Below are 16,023 nucleotides of genomic sequence, written 5' to 3' on the forward strand. Positions count from 1 at the left end.
CAAATTAATAAACAAAATAAAATGAGGGTTTAGTTCGCGCGGGATTTTTGCGTCTTTTTCTATCCCATTTATAAATATGATTTCTGGTAGTGATTGGTTGGGATAAAGTGCCCAGTAACCCAGGTTATCTACCTGAGATAAGATAAAGGTGGGGTAGAGGGAAAGCAATGTTTGCTACAAATACAGCATTTCCCAGAAGCCTTGTCTTTCCCTAAGACTTTGAGGCAGTCTTACTAGATAAAGCAGACTGGCCTTGAATCGGTGAGCCTCTTACGTCAGCCTCCCGAGTTCTGGGATTCACACTGTGTGTTACCTTGTCCAAAGCCCCAGAGACAATGTCATTTTTAATGCTTTCTACTTTGCCAGAAACTGTTCTGCTCACTTAACCGTGTTTATTTATTTAATCCCCACAGCGCCCCGTGTGAGGCAGGAATTACTATGTCTCTTATGTATATGAAATGGAGCAAGGGCACGGGCACACACACACACACACACACACACACACACGGGCTCACACACACACACGGGCTCACACACACACACACACACACACACACACACACACACACACACACACGATCTTCCAAAGGGTGACTGGAAAGAAAATCATTGATTTCCTTTTAGTCATGATCGGAGCTTGGGTGAAATATTTCAGTTAAATTTCTTTTCTATGAAATGCCAGTGTTTCTGTCGCCTTGGACTTTCCCCAATTTTCTCTTGGTTGAGTAGGTTTCGCACTAACCTATATGGTTACTAAGCATTTCCACGTGACAGCTGTGACCCCTCCCCACCTTCTGAGCCCCACCTTCTGAGCCCCGCCCTCAAACTCACTCCAAGTGTCCTTAGCAAATGACTCCCTAAGCCAAAACCCATTGGCCAGTGTAGAACCAGGAACCAGGTAGAGCAGAGTCACGTGGTTCCTGGAACTGGGGACAAAGGTTACTGAAGCCTGGCTGTGGTTACAATTAGCCTGTGCATCCAGATTTCAAGACTGGAAAGGTAGGGAAACCTTACTTTTCACTGAGGTATGAAGAAGGTGGTTGTGTTTGCTTAAGGCAATTTATTATTAGGTTTACCAAACAATCTGTTTTGGCTTTGTTTTAATTAACAGTGGTATATACATCTTAAGTTCTTAAGAATTTTAAACACTACTTCTTTTGCTTTACTGTTGGTAGAACCCCAGCTTACTAGTTATGGGTGGGATTTGAAAAAGTTCTTCAGTTTAACAGCTTTTTTTTTTTTTACTTCATATACTTGATAAAAATCTAGGTCTTCACAAATATATATATTTATAGTTTGCCATTTAAACCATATAATGTAAGCAATAATTTGTCTCAGTCTTTAGAGAAGAAAATATAATAACTAAACATAAATTAGGAATTAGCATTCTGATAATATATAAAACTGTACCAGTGATATTTCCTCTTGTTTGAGTCACTTTTTTCAACCTGTCAGTTAAGTTTAAGAAATGAAATTATTTAACTGTAAACGCGATGCTTTTTTTACTTTAATATTTTCTATACTCCATTCTAATATTAATCACAACTAGAAAAGCAGAATTCTTTTTCACCTTTCTACCTAAAAATGAAGCAATTTGAATAGCACTTAAAGTGAAGGCTAACCGTCGAGAGGAACATCTTTCTGGTCATAATGAGCTCTCCTCCACCATCGTGGGAAGAAGCTCCTCACTGCGATCAGTCAGTAGGGACACAGAGTGCCTGCCAGTCCACTCATCAGCCCTGAGTGTCAGCCTTATTCATGGCTACAATATTGTCAGTGTCAAAGGTAAACTTGTCTGTAATATTTGTAACTGGTTTTCCATGACTGCTTTGTTCGGAAAGTGGCTCAAATGGGTTTGTATTTTGTAACATGATAGTACATTGATCTAAAATAGGCTGAGGCATTGTACTGTTCGCTAAGAACATTACATTATAAAGCATTTAGTATGTGTTATTTTTGTCTAATTTGTAAAGAGAATATTAGTGTGCTTATCACTGGATATTAAAGGTGTGTGTGTATGTGTGCGTTCTTGTGTGTGTGTGTGTGTGTGTGTGTATGTGTTCATGCCATGGTGCCCTGTATATATCAGAGGACAACTTCTATGGCGTTGGTTCTGTCCTGCCTCTACTTGGGCTCTGGAGATCAGCCAGATGTCAGGGTTGTGAAGCAAATGCTCTACTGAAGGAGCCTTCTTTCTGATTCTCCTTTTCTTGGTTCCATGTGTTTATTTAAAGAGGTTTTCATTATAAAAGACCTTACTTTTTACAAGGTTCACTCAAAATGCTGTGTGTGTTTTTTTTTTTTTTTTTTTTTTTTTTTTTTTGAAGCTCGCTCCCAATGTTGCCTTCAGTGACTGGGCTCTTGTTCTCAGTGATCTTTCGGGGATCAGGCTTGGGGGCAGGGCCAGCAACAGTCACAGTGTTAACTATTTACCTGGCTTTGGCTAATACTTGGTAACCATCCTCTCGCTGTTTCTCAACTGCAAGCTGAGGTCCAAAGGTTCAGACGAACCTCGCAGATAAGAGGTCAGACACAAATTGCTGCAATTTGTAGCTGAATTCTGCCAATACGACAGAATTTCACAGCTATGGATCGCTCGCTCCCACTCCTGTACACAGGCCGGGCTGGGCGGGTAACAGTGTGATCTGTACAAGTCAGCCTTTGGCACCCATGTTTAATCAGTAACTAGCTGGTGCCTTAGGTTTCACTGGTACAAGGTGCATGTTATAAAAGGGTCAGATGTCAACGTGCAAAGATGAAGGAGGGGGGAGGTGACAATCTCATAGCACCACCTATGAGCTGTACACAGAGATTCAGTAGTCTGTTTAATTTGTGCTTCTGTGCTGTAAGTTTAACATGTTCATTTTCTCGGTCTTCAAAAGATGGGTCCTGTTGTAAAATGTTAACAAGTAAGTGATGTCTGATTAGGGACTATTAGCCAAGAAGTAAAAAGTGACGTTGTAGACACCGCTTAATTATTTCATGGAATCTTTTTCTCAAAATATTTCCAAAATGTGATGGCATTTTAAGAATTTAGGGAACAAGCCAGGTGATGTGGCGCATGCCTTTAATCCCAGCACTCGGGAGGCAGAGGCAGGGAGATCTCTGTGAGTTCGAGGCCAGTCTGGTCTACAAGAGCTAGTTCCAGGACAGCTAAGACTGTTACACAGAGAAACCCTGTCTCAGAAAAAAAGAAAAGGAAGGAAGGAAGGAAGGAAGGAAGGAAGGAAGGAAGGAAGGAAGGAAGGAAGGAAGGAAGGAAGAATTTAGGGAACAAGAGGTATAATTCCAGCACTCCGAAAACTGAGGCAAGATTGCCAAGTTTTGGGTCAACATGGGCTACAGGGTGAGGCCCACTTTTTAAAAGAAGAGAAATGAATTATCTTGCCCCGGTCTTTTAGAGGTTAGAGTTCATGATTGACAGGCCATGTTAGTTTGGGCCTGCAATGAGGACACAACGGCACGGTGGAGCCAAGCTGCTGCCCCCAATACCAGGAAGTATAAAGATGGGGCCTAGGACCCCACTATCTCTGTCAGGGCACTCTCAAGCTGCAGTCCAAGATTCCCCATGAGGTCCTACCTCTTATGACCCCCAATCCTTTCACATGGGAGCCTTTGGGGAAACATCATAACAGTCTCTCTCTCTCTCTCTCTCTCTCTCTCTCTCTCTCTCTCTCTTTCTCTCTCTCTCTCTCTCCAGTTGGAATTTTCAGCTCTCCCATCCTGGACAATTGGAGAACATACCAATTTAGAGCCCGGGCTCTGGTCTCTGACCCTCCGTGTTCTAATCTCAGTGCTGCCATAGTCTTTGATCAGCCTCTCTGTGCTGGTTCTGTCTCCCCGAAGAGTAGGAGCATAGTTCTTGCTTCCTTATTGTAGCAGTAAGTAAGATGATGTCACATAAGGGATGCTTAACACAATGCCTGGTGTACAATGAGGATTCAAGGACTGAGCCGCTGCTGCGGCATTGGCTCCTAGCTGCTGCGGCATTGGCTCCTAGCTGCTGTGGCATTGGCTCCTAGATGCTGACTTAGCCTTGCCCACCCTACATCCCATCCCAGCTTGCCTTCCCCTGGGTTTCTTCATTTCAGGAAGGGTAGACACAGACGTGTGTATTGGATAAGGTGGTGTGGGAGGTCTCAGGAGGCGGTCTTGTAACTATCAGGCAGAAGGGCGCTTTAAAATGCCCGGTCCAGGTCTCCCACTCTTTGGATGCTGTGTTTCCTTAGCTAATTGCTAAATCCAAATCTCCAGTTTCCCTTGCAAGTTCTTTTTGTGCTGCCAAGCAGTGAGAAACATTGGAGACTTAAAATAAGTTCATAAATAATACCATATGGATAGGCTGAATTCTATCCTTGGGGATATACATTACAAAACTGTTATATTTACTGCTTTCAAATTTTGCAAAAGTGCCAGATGTGAAATGTTAACCTTGAATTTATTCATTCTGTTTCTTTATTATTATCAAATACAGTGGCTTTTGGATGAAAGCATATGATTTTAACTACCAGTAACAATGTTAAGTACTCAGCATTTAAAAAAGTCACAGTAACATCTCACGTTAATTAAACACCTGCTCTGGATCTAGATGTGAGTCAGACCAGACTCTGCCCTGGTAAAGTTTTAACTTAGTTGAAGATGAGCATAGTTCTAACAGTTATTGTAAGCTTAAACCATAGGCCAGAATTCTGCCATGTTTGTCCTTCAATGTGGCAATTTCCCATGTGTCAGGAAGAGTGTTAGATAACTCTCAGGAGCCCCCAGTCTGCTTCACTGGAGGAGGGAAGTTGAAGTTTAGCCTGGCCAGGCAGAGAGGGTCTGAGGGGATCTGAAGCACCAGGAATGACCTGTAAGGGAAACTGAGGCATGACGTGACGCTGGGTGAGGAGCGAGGCTCTTCGCATCTTAGGAGGATATCAACTTTATTCTAAAGATAGCACCAAGAGGCTGATGGTACCGAGTGGTGTGGGTTTAAAGTGGTGGTCTCTCCACCGTCTGCTGGGAGAGCTGAATTCGTAGTGGGCAGCAGCAAGCGGGATAAAGGCCGTCCAGGAGGCTACGGATGCTAGGGCCTGGCCGTTTGCAGTCTGCTTCCAAATGTAAGAGCTTTAATTCATGTAATGATACTCAAGTTCAGGAAACACCCGAGAAGGCGAAGGCCTGGACCATTGAGAGCATGCCTGAGGGCCAGCAGTGCAAGAAGCCCAGTGGCCAGCAGAAATCTGATGGCCAGCCTGCACCGTTTCCTGGTAGCTTTAAGTCCATGTACTTCCTCCTTGAGAGTGGGCAAGTGATTTATCTTAGGACGGAATCTGTTTCCAATAAAAAGTAATCCAGTAGCATACACCTTTAAACACAGTACTGGGAACTAAGGCCAGAGTGTCAGGCCTTCAAGGTTGTCTGGAGCTTTATCCTGAGTTTGAGACTAACCTGGGCTACATAAGCTGCCCCAGTCTTACAAAATGAAAGACATAAGTGATTGCTACTAATTCATTTTCATTACTAGACAAAGTAGCATATTTCTTTATGACATTATCCACACCTGGTTTGGGTTGATTCTTACCCCCCCCACCCCCTCCCCACCCCCGCTCTGCTGTCTCTCCCCACTCTGTTCCTCCCTCCCCTTTCTCTACAATGTTCTCTTATCCCCACCCCAATCTCCCTGAAAAAAAAAAATCTCATTTCTCCTCCTGTGCTCACGGGCCTCTTAGTCGCTTCTTGGCTTCTGCTCACACGTACACCCTCCTAAGTACATGTCTCTAGAAGCTGGTGGAGAGTAGGGGTGGGAATTTTAGTTTTAGCTTCAGCTTGTGACTGAGGGTTGAAGCAGCACAGAGCATGTCTGGACTTTAGACTGAGTTTTTTTTTTAAGGTTTTTTGTTTGTTTGTTTGTAAGATTGGTTGGTTTGTTTGAATATTAGTGTATCGTGCCTCATTCTAAAAAGTGAATTTGAAACGACTTTAAAGACCACATGCACAGGGGGCTGGAGAGATGGCTCATCACTTAATGCTTTTATAGAGGACATGGAGTTAGTTCCCAGCAGGGTGTGGCCACCCACAACCATCTCTGATTGTAATTCTCATTGCTCCAACGCCCTCTTCTGGCCTCTTTGAGTACTGCATGAGCATGGTGCCCCTATTTACTGCAACAAACTCACAAAATGAAAAAAATCAGAATGAAATCTTTTAAAGAGAAGTTTTAATTTTAAAGGAAAAGAACAGTTGTAAAGGTTTTGTTTGGTTGGTTGGTTGGATTTTTCCTTTTTTTTTGTTGTTGTTGTTCTTGTCGTTTTTGCTTTACTGTGTGGGCCTTTGCTGTAGCTCAGCAGATAACTGTTCTTGCTGTCTGCTGCAAGCCTGCCTGCTGGAGTTCAATTCATGGACCTTACATGGAGGTGGAAGGAGAGAATTCTACAAAGAACCGCACATACATACATCATATACACACACGCACAGATGATAGTAGCAATAATAATTAATAATAATAATAATAACAATACCTAAAGAAAGAAACCAAGTGTGGCATCCAGGCACAGTGGTTTATATCTATAGTTATATTTTATACCTATACTTTTTCACATTCATGAGTATAAGGCAGAAGGTTTATTATGGATTCCAGGCCTGGCATATGTCTCAAAAACAAAATCCAACTAACCACTGCCACCAAAACCAACAAGCTCTGACCAGATATAGAAAGAATATGAGCTGAAATGAAGTCAGGGTAGACAGCAAAAATGGTGACATCCAGCATCAGCCAAAGATCCCACCTCGTTTGCTGGGAGCCCCAAGCAGCTCTGATTCTCACTCCATGCAGAAGGAAGGAAAGAAAGGAAGGGAGGGAGGGAAGTAGAGAGAAAGGGAGGAAGGAAGGAAGGAAGGAAAGATGTATGTATGTATGTATGTATGAGGCCAAACTAGTGGGTTTTATTTGAAGATCCTTGTGAGCAATTAGAATAGCAAATATTGAAGTTTTTATGAAATAAATTCTATTTAGATTCATTGTAGAAAGTCTGAATTTTCTGGAGATATAAAATTGAGCCTACATGTTATACTTTAAAGGATTTTCTGACTTAAACAGCTATGACGGCCCCTCAGTGAGCCTTCTTTCCCTACAGCACAGCATAAAACTGTGAACCCCAAGTTTCAGTATACATTAATAGTTTGCTTTCAGATTAAAGAGCCTGTGTACACTTCTGAGATATTGTTGCTAAGGGGGACCTTTTACTATTATGAAAGTGGGAACCCTCAAAGTTCTGTGCAAATATCTGGGTTTCATAAATATTTTCAGTGAAAGATCTTAGGAGAGCTTGGCATTGGAGTCCACATTTTATTCTGTTGTCTTGATGCTGCCGCTAATTTTAAGACAGAGTTTATAATTTGCACTTTAATTTCCAAGGTTTTATCAAACCGAAATGTTGGATTGGTTGTTATCCATAGTGCAACACCCGGGGCCATGTTTTTCAGGGCTGGGTAAAGACTGCATCGAGAGCCCACATGTTAAACATCCACTACTCTCCAATTTCACTGTGGCCTTTTCCTCTTTGAGAAAATCCTTGTTGCTTCAGATTTAACTTGGGGTCCTGCTGAGGTTGTCACTTGCGTTCTCGTAAAGCCATGGCTCCTACAGAAGACCAGCCATTCCAATGGAGATGTGGTTAAACTGTTTTGTGTTTCAATTGAGTTTAGAGACCAGTCAATCCAGAAGATTCCAAACTGCTCTGCAGAGCTGTGAAGGTCCTCCAATGTCCCCATGAATCCCCTGGCTCTTGTTTTCTAGGTTTATCTTTTTATTTAGCTAAATTTTTGATGGAAGAATACATATTGCAACCAAAAATTAAATAAATAAATAACCCCAAAACAAACAACAATGGCAAACACAGCTCTTTAAAACCTAGCAATTCAACTGTATTTTGCACTGCACACAAGTGAAGGGCTTTGAATGGAGGTGAAGACAATGGCGGGTCAAGGCAGTGGTGGCTTTGTGCCTGCAATCCCTGTGCTTTAGATGCAGAGGCAGGAGGATTGAACATTTCCGGCCATTCTAGGATAGATAGCATGCCTCTGTCTGTCTCAGAAAACACGTACACCAGAATATGCTCATAATGGAGTTAAAAGTCTCACCTAGTTTCCAGTGATACAGTTATGTTATGATACAGTCAAGTTACAGTCATGGCGCCATACTGCACTTAGAAATGTGACCATAAGCCATTTGGATCTTCCAGTAGCTTGAGCGGGTCTGTTGGTAGTTGTAAGGGCTGGGTAGGGTGTATCTCCAGGTATGGAGCAAAAGAAAGAGATACTGTGATGCTTTTATCTGATGTATCTGTGTCTTGAACAGTTTAACTGGAACTTTATGTTCCCTTCACTTGAATGTTTCTGGACGGTGGCTTCCACCATTAACCTAAAACCAGAACGAGTACTTCTCGTTTCTCATAACCCTCGCCTTGAAAGGAAACATCCTCGAAAGTCTTGGCTGACTTCAGGACAGAGTAAGCACCGCTCTCGTTGGAGGTGGATCACGAGTGCCTTGTTTCCGTGGTTGTGCGCACCCGCTATGGGATGCGGTCAGGCAGGAGTGATGGTTTGTTAATGGGGTGCAGCGTCACTCCACAGAGCAGGGGCGAGGCACCAGCTAGGTGTGTGTCTATCAGGAGGCGTGTCTCTTTCGAGTCTCCGGGCTGCGTCTGTACTCTTCCTGAGCAGTATGCAAGTCTTTCCGTCGTAGCTACACCAAAGGTCAAAACGCACCATGTGAAAGAAACTGGTAACGCTCCTGTCGCGATCCCCCACTTCTTCCAGGGTCAGATAATGAGTTATAGCTCTTGGTTTCTCAAGAACATAAGAGCAGTGGTCCCTGGAGTAACGGGAGCAGTGGCAGTTTCTTTTCTGAAGAAAACCTCCTCGATTTCCAGTCACATGTGAAACCGACATCGAAATAGAGCAAAACGAAACATTTTCTAACATCTTTTTTTTTTTCCTTCGACCCTTTAGGATTTGTCTCAAAGGACTCTTCAAGAACTGAATAGAGAAATCCCAAGCAAGCTGTCTGAATCGGCCTGCATTCCCCTGTTCTGCCTTCCGTAGAAAGAACCAGGAGCGGTTGACTTGGTGACATTTAGTGAGTACACTTCCTGGAATCCTTTCCTTCTTAAGTCAGAACACAGCTTCCCTTCCTGTCAAGCAGGACATCTGCTGTTAGTCATCCTAGGCCTGATGTGTGTTTACATGGTGAATTAGTGGTGCATTACACGTGACGGTGGGTCACTCTGAGGCTGCAGGTACAGATCCTTATTTCTTTGTACACGTCACATCTTTGTGGCTTCAAAGGACATATCTTCTGTCTGCCTGTTGAAAGAGACAGAGGGTCATTCTTCCTGTCTGCTTCTGACTTCTCAGAGGGCGTTAACATTTCCTCCCTCCCTCCCTCCCTCCCTCCCTCCCTCCCTCCCTCCTTCCCTTCCTTCCTTCCTTTCCTCCTTCCCTCCCTCCCTCCCTTCCTTCCTTCCTTTCCTCCCTCCCTCTTTTCTTCCTCCATCCCTCCCTCCCTCCCTCCCTCCCTCCCTCCCTTCCTTCCTTCCTTCCTTCCTTCCTTTCTTCCATTCTTTTTCTTCTTGCTTTGCTTCTTGGTATGTTTTTGAGACGGTCTCTTGTTGTTCAAGATAACTTTGAACTTTTAATCCTCCTGCCTCCACCAGGCAAGTACTGGAGTTACTGGTAGGTGCCACCACAGCCTGCAGCCAGCAGTTTTTTGACATCTTTCAATGCCTGGTACACTAGTAAGGCTCTCTGTACAAAGCAGACGGGAGATTCAGTGTGACAGTATCTGTGATTTTGGAGCCATCCTCATACCCTCTGTAAATTGGCCTTCTTGCGCAGGGCGGTGGTGGCACACTCCTTTAATCCCAGCACTCGGGAAACAGAGGTAGGTAGATCTTTATGAGTTTGAGCCCAACCTGGTCTACAAGAACTAGTTCCAGGGCAGCTAGGACTGTAACACAGAGAAACCCTGTCTCAAAAAAACAAACAACAAAAAAAGTGGCCTTCTTGCCTGTTATATAAAGCAGAAATAACTGTCACATCAGACTTTACAGTTCATGACATTTTGTTCTTTCTTTTGTACCAGCTTACTTCACAATCTTCAAGGTTCATAGAATGTTCATTTCTTTTTAAGACTGACTATTATTCTATTGTAAGACACAGACCAAGGTTTTGTTCGTCTTTTGTTCATCAGCAGACATCTGGGTTGCTTCTGGTATAGGGCTGCTGTAAATGAGACTCCCACTAACGTCTCTCAGTCCTGCCTTTATTTTGGATTGACATCTAGCAATGGGATTGGTGAATTCAAAGTGTTTATAGGTTTTGTTTTTCCTGAAGCACCAACGTATTTTCCACCATGTTTTTAATTGTCACCAACATTGTACGAAGAGGTCCAGTTTGTCCACTTAACTGGCTATAGTGTGAGGGTTTGTTTGATGACTGCCATTATAATGAGTATAAAATGGTGTATCAAACGGCTTTGATTCTCTCATCCCTAACGATTAATGATGCTCAGTCTTTCCATGCATCTATTGTATCTGAAGAAATGTGTGTTCGAGTCCCCTGTCCATTGCCTGCTGGCTTTTGCTGAGTCTGTGGTTCTTTGTGGATTCTGAGCACTAGTTCTTTACCAGAAGATGATTTGCACATATTTTCCTCCTGCACCGTGGGGCACCTTTTGTTTCTGTTTATGGCGTTACTTGATTAACGAGATTTGATTTTTTTTTTCTTTTGTCATCAGTACTGGGGATGGAACCCAGGGCCTTTGCATGCATGCCAGGCAGGTGCTCTGACACTGAATTACAGCCCAGTCGAGTTTTACACGGTTTTTGGTTTTTTGGTTTGCTTTTTTGTTTTTGTTGGGTTTTTAGTTTGTTTTGTTTGTTTGTTTGGGGGGTTTTTTTTTTAGTGGTTATTTTCTTTCTTCCTTCCTTTCTTTCTTTATTGGTTGGGTTTTGTTTTGTTTTGTTTTGTTTTGTTTTTTCGAGACGTTTCTCTGTGTAGCCCTGGCTGTCCTGGAGCCTGAACTGCTGACCAAACTGGTCTCGAACTCAGAGGCCACCACAGGCAGGTGCTACCACAGCACAGCTAACGTTTCAAGGCTTTTATTTTATTTATTTATGTGGAGACAGTATCTTGTAGCCCAGACTGGCCTTGACACCAGATCCTTCTACCTCGGCCTTCCACGCTGGGATTACGGGAGTCTCCCAACACACCACTATGCCTGGCTCAATTTTTTAAACTTTGATGAAGTTTATCTCTTTCTTCTTTTGCTACCTATGGTTCTATGTCAAGTCCATGAACCTTTCCTTCCATTTTCTTTTTTAGTTTAGTTTGGTGCCTTAGATTTAGACCTTTGGCCTCTGTTGGGTTAGTTTTTGCATATAGTATAAAGTTAGGGCCAGGATTCTTTGTAAATTTTTAATCCCGCCAAATCTTGGGTGACGGCACATGCCGGCCAGAAGTAAGTTATTCCGATGGCTTAGGTGTTCACACTCAACATTCGTCTGCGTTACTTTTCTAGTAGGCTTTGGCTCCTCGCCCCACAGCTAAATGAGAGACGAGTAACTAGCAGCTCACACACGTAACTAGCAGCGTTTTTGTTTGATGAGGTTCCCAGGAAGATCACAGCAGAAGCTGGTAGTATGTGAAGCATGTTTTGTGCACTGCTGTGTGTGTGTGGCGTGAGGCTATCCATTTGACAACGGAAGGAACGAGAGAGGACGTGGACAGGCTGGGGGCAGAGCGCTGTCGGCAGGTGACTACAGCATTTGCGCAGAAATCAAGTGCTCTTCAGGCCGCATCAGAAAAACTATAAACTAGTCTACCAACAATACTGTGGCCAAGCTGTGTTTCCAAAAGTTTCCCTGGTCCCGTTTTTCCTGTGGACAGAACCTACGTTCGCTTCCAGTATAAAATGTGAAGGTCTATCCGGCACCTTCCTGGGCAGAATTTTGAGGAGGAAGAAACTCGTGGCTGTGTACACTGCCCCTCCTAGTATCAAAGGTCTGCAGTGAGCTGCCTGCTCTCTGTGGGGCTTGAGATAACAGCAGAGCTGCAACCCACAGTTTCAGGATCCTCTGTTAGAGCAAGCTTCAGTTAGACTTTCAACATCGGGACACTTGGCACGGGGAGTCCGTGTCCAAATTCCAAATCAGTTAGTGTTAAATCTGTTAAGGTACTTTTCGGGACAGAGTTTACCAGGCCCACCCCTTTTCTGGTTTTCACTGGGATTGATTAACAAGGGATAAACTTGGCCATTGTGGGTTCTCATTCTCACTTTGCCATAAAATGAGGATTTGGAAAAAGAGGAAATCAGTAAGCAAACTGCCTTTTCTGACCCTGGATAGCATAAGATAGCCCATACTTTCTAAAAATAACTTGTGAGACTAGCATAGTGCTTGTCCCTTGAAAGTCTATTCACATGTCACTCAGAGCACCCAACGTGTCCATGTGAGCTTGAGAATAAATGATTAGCTCAAGTCAAGGGTGTTTTTGATCTGTGTGGTAGGCTTTTGGCTGAAATATTAACTCCAGGCGCTTCCGGTGAAAGCAGAGAGCTCGTGAGTCATGCCGTCAATCAACCCCAACACCTGTTTCTAGATCTCTGACAAACCACTCATTTCTTACCACGCAGTGAACCATGTTTTCTGCTTCCTTCCACCCATCTACTAAGTGGATATTTCGTGGCGGTCTGCATTGTTGCTTTACTTTCTAGAACTGTTAATGCAGGCAGTTGTCTCAACTTTTCCTGCCTGCGTAAGTTGTATAGACTGGAAAATGGTTTCCCCTGCCCCTCTCTTCCCTTCCTCTTGTCTGTGACTTTCGTAATCTCAGAAGTAAGGAAAGCAAGTTGTTTGTTCCAAATAGCATGCTCATTTGACCTTCAGAACTCGTTTGTAGATAAACGGACATTTCGGATTTTCATGGCCGAGCTCACTTCCCTTTACTGATCATGAACCATGGATCATACTGGAAGAAATTGTTTCAACAAGCACTAAAAGCAAGTAGCAATCAGACAGCCACATAGCTCGATTCCCACTTGTTACTCTGGGTACTAATTAACCAAGGTGATTACAGTTGGAAATCAGAGATAGCAAATGAGAGCCTAAGACGGGGGGGGGGGGGGCGCATGAATGAGAAAAAGAAAGCAGGAGCAAATGAGGACGGATGGCGATGGGATTCACGGGGAAGTGGTCGTCCCGCCCACTTCCCTCAGCGTGGCCCTGCGTGTTCTCCCCTTTATGGAAGGAAAGAGGGCTGTGTGAGTGACGTAAGCTAAGGGTCAGGGGCATTTGTGAGCTTCTGCATTATATGGCTGCTATCAGATCAACCTGTGAGCTACTGTCAGCGAGGTCCCCCACTACGTGCTAGAGAACCCCCTAGCAGCAGCACTATTCCAAGGAAAGGTTGCTCCGACTCCATTCTGGAACATCCCGTTTTTCATCGTTTTTCACGAGAACTTTTACTTCCCCCTTTTCCTTTCTGCAGACTCTAGCTGTGGTGTCCTATGATACAATGATAGCATTTGAAAATGGATTTATTTTATGTGCGTGAATGTTTTGCCTGCATGTGTGTATGGGCGTCGTGTGTGTCTGGTGCCCGCGGAGGTCATGAAGTTGTTGGGTCTCCTGAACTGGAGATGTGGATGGCTTTGAGCCACCATGTGGGTGCTGGGAACCAAACCTGGGTCCTCTATAAGAGCAGCAAGTGCCCTTGTTCTCTGCGCCGTCTCTCAAAAATGCTTTAATGCTTTAAATGCATTTATTTTATTATTTAATATTTGGGAGTGTTTTACCTGAATGTATTTATGTGTGCTGCATTCATGCCTAGTACCCATGGAGGTCAGAAGAGGGCATCGAATCCTTTGGAACTGGAGTCACAGGGTTGTGGGTGCTGGGGAATTGAACCTGGGTCCTCTATAAGAGCAACAACTGCCCTTAACCACTGAACCATGTCTCCAGCTCAATGGAATATTTTTAACTTCAAAATTACCTCACGCTCAGCTTAAACACATTTTTTGAGAATTTCACATATACCTACTGTAATTACATTATCTTCACCCATCCCTCCTCGCCTCAAACTCCTTCCATGATCCCTCCTACTTCCTCTCAAATTTATGACCTCCTTTTTATTTATTCTAATTACACATATATGAGATCTACTGAGTCCATGTATCGTCGTTCAATGTACATGTGCTTTATAGGTCTGACCACTTGGGATTGGATAAGCTATTGGAGTTATTTTGTCCCCGAAAAAAGCTAACTGTGCCATTGATTGCCTAGAGCTCTTCTTCTGGGGCAGGGCCTTGTGAAACGCCCCCCACCCACACTGGCAGGCCAACGGGTGTTTTTCATCACGTAGGTCTCGCTTAGGCAGCCATATTGTTGAGATTTCACGAGTGCAGCTTCCCTGGTGTGCCGAGAAGGTGCTGTCCAGGAGCAAGCATCCTTGCCCCGTGGCGCTCAGTGTCTTTCTTCCGCTTCTTGCAGTTCTCTGAGCATTATGCGTTAGGATTGTGTCGTAGCATCATGGGCCTAACCCCACCATCACTTATTCTCTGTATTTTGGCCAGTGATAGATCTCTGTATGCATCTCCATCTGCTGCAATTTTTTTTAAAAAAAAGCTTCATTTACACAAAAAATAATCCTTGGTTTTTCCCCTTCTTGTGGAGAGTTCTTGGAAATTCTTTCACTGGGACTCTTGCCTTAAAGTCATTGAAATGCTAGGGTGTCCACCTTAAGCAGGATCTATGTCACCCCTGCTCCAATGGGAGCCGGTCTTATTTCACAGTTGGAACGGCAGTGACTAATGTTAACCAAACAGCCAGGACACACCTAACACTGGGCTAATGTTTGACGGTGCTGATCTAGTCCAGAGCTTTCGTTTCAGGACAGGCAGTTGGCCATGTTTCTTACCAAGAGACCTGTGAGATTCTTATAAACTACTATTTCACATAGACCCTCACAAGGTCAAGGTCATGCTAGGACATGCTCCAGGGAGCATGTGCTCATAGACCATAGAACTGTAACAGTATTCTGTGTTTCCACTGTGTAGCTATGGGTAATGTAGTTCAGAGTGGGAGGACAGAGTGCCCTTGACACACACCCTCAGAGCAGCTTCACTTTATATTTGGGGAAGTGCTTTTCCTACATCTCTTGAAAGATTAGTTTTAAGAGCATAAAAAAATTCATCTTTTTCTTTTGTGCATGGTCTTTCTTTTAAATACGTTTCATACACCAGTTTTTAATTTTTTAATTTTTTAAAAAGACATTCAAGTCTATTGCTTTCAGACTGTCTGGTTTTATCTTAAATATAAATTGACATTACTGCCAAAAGTTAAGCATCTTTACTAAATTATAATCTGCAATTTAGCTGTGTATCTGTGTATCTCCGTGGTGTTTGTTTGCCATGTTTAAGAACCTGGGTTCTACTCCTAACACCATGTAAAAACATTTTTTTCCAAATTAATCAAGATCTATTTATGACTTTTTACTAAGTTTATGATGACCCTTATATTTCATAACTTCTTTAGTTAATATTATTATCAGCATTTTATAGTGAAACTGCCATCTGGGTTGGGGGAGTACTGAGTGACTTTGTGAAGATGTTTGTTTCCCAAGGATGGACAAGGTTGGGAAGGCATATAACTCGGGGTCTAGGTGTACAGCCACCTCACACTACTAGGTGTGCAGCCAGTACCCCATTATGGAGGTTAGGTTGTAGGGGTTCCATTTAAGTCAGACGGTCGGTGACATCTGTATCCCAGTACTCAGGAAGTAGAAGAAAGCAGATCAGGAGCTCAAGACCACCCTTGGTTACTGTTAAATCGAATCCCTGGTTATTGGAAATCTGCTGCTACTGATGTAATAAGCCAATCAAACTGGATTAATAAATCCAGGTTTATTCTGAGCAAAGCATTTCTGCGTGGCCTCCAGGGAAGCTGAGAAGATCGCGAGGGAACTCACGAAGTGGGGGCTTTTTTA

At 43.5% G+C, this 16,023-nt stretch overlaps 1 protein-coding gene across 9 annotated transcripts in view; it reads left to right on the forward strand.

Annotated features, from left to right (window-relative positions):
• The window catches only part of Rbm47 (RNA binding motif protein 47), a 148,567-nt gene that overhangs the window by 111,124 nt on the left and 21,420 nt on the right, over window positions 1-16,023 (forward strand). For 6 of the 9 annotated variants that reach the window (XM_048414870.3, XM_085691840.2, XM_087908996.1 and 3 more), the window contains one exon: window positions 8,992-9,118. The gene's annotated coding sequence lies outside the window, so the exon portion shown is untranslated. The other 3 variants (XM_085691836.2, XM_085691838.2, XM_085691839.2) reach the window with 3 other exon arrangements.

The sequence above is a fragment of the Myodes glareolus genome, chromosome 8 (genome assembly GCF_982192425.1).
Source record: "Myodes glareolus chromosome 8, mMyoGla1.1, whole genome shotgun sequence".
NCBI lineage: Eukaryota > Metazoa > Chordata > Mammalia > Rodentia > Cricetidae > Myodes > Myodes glareolus.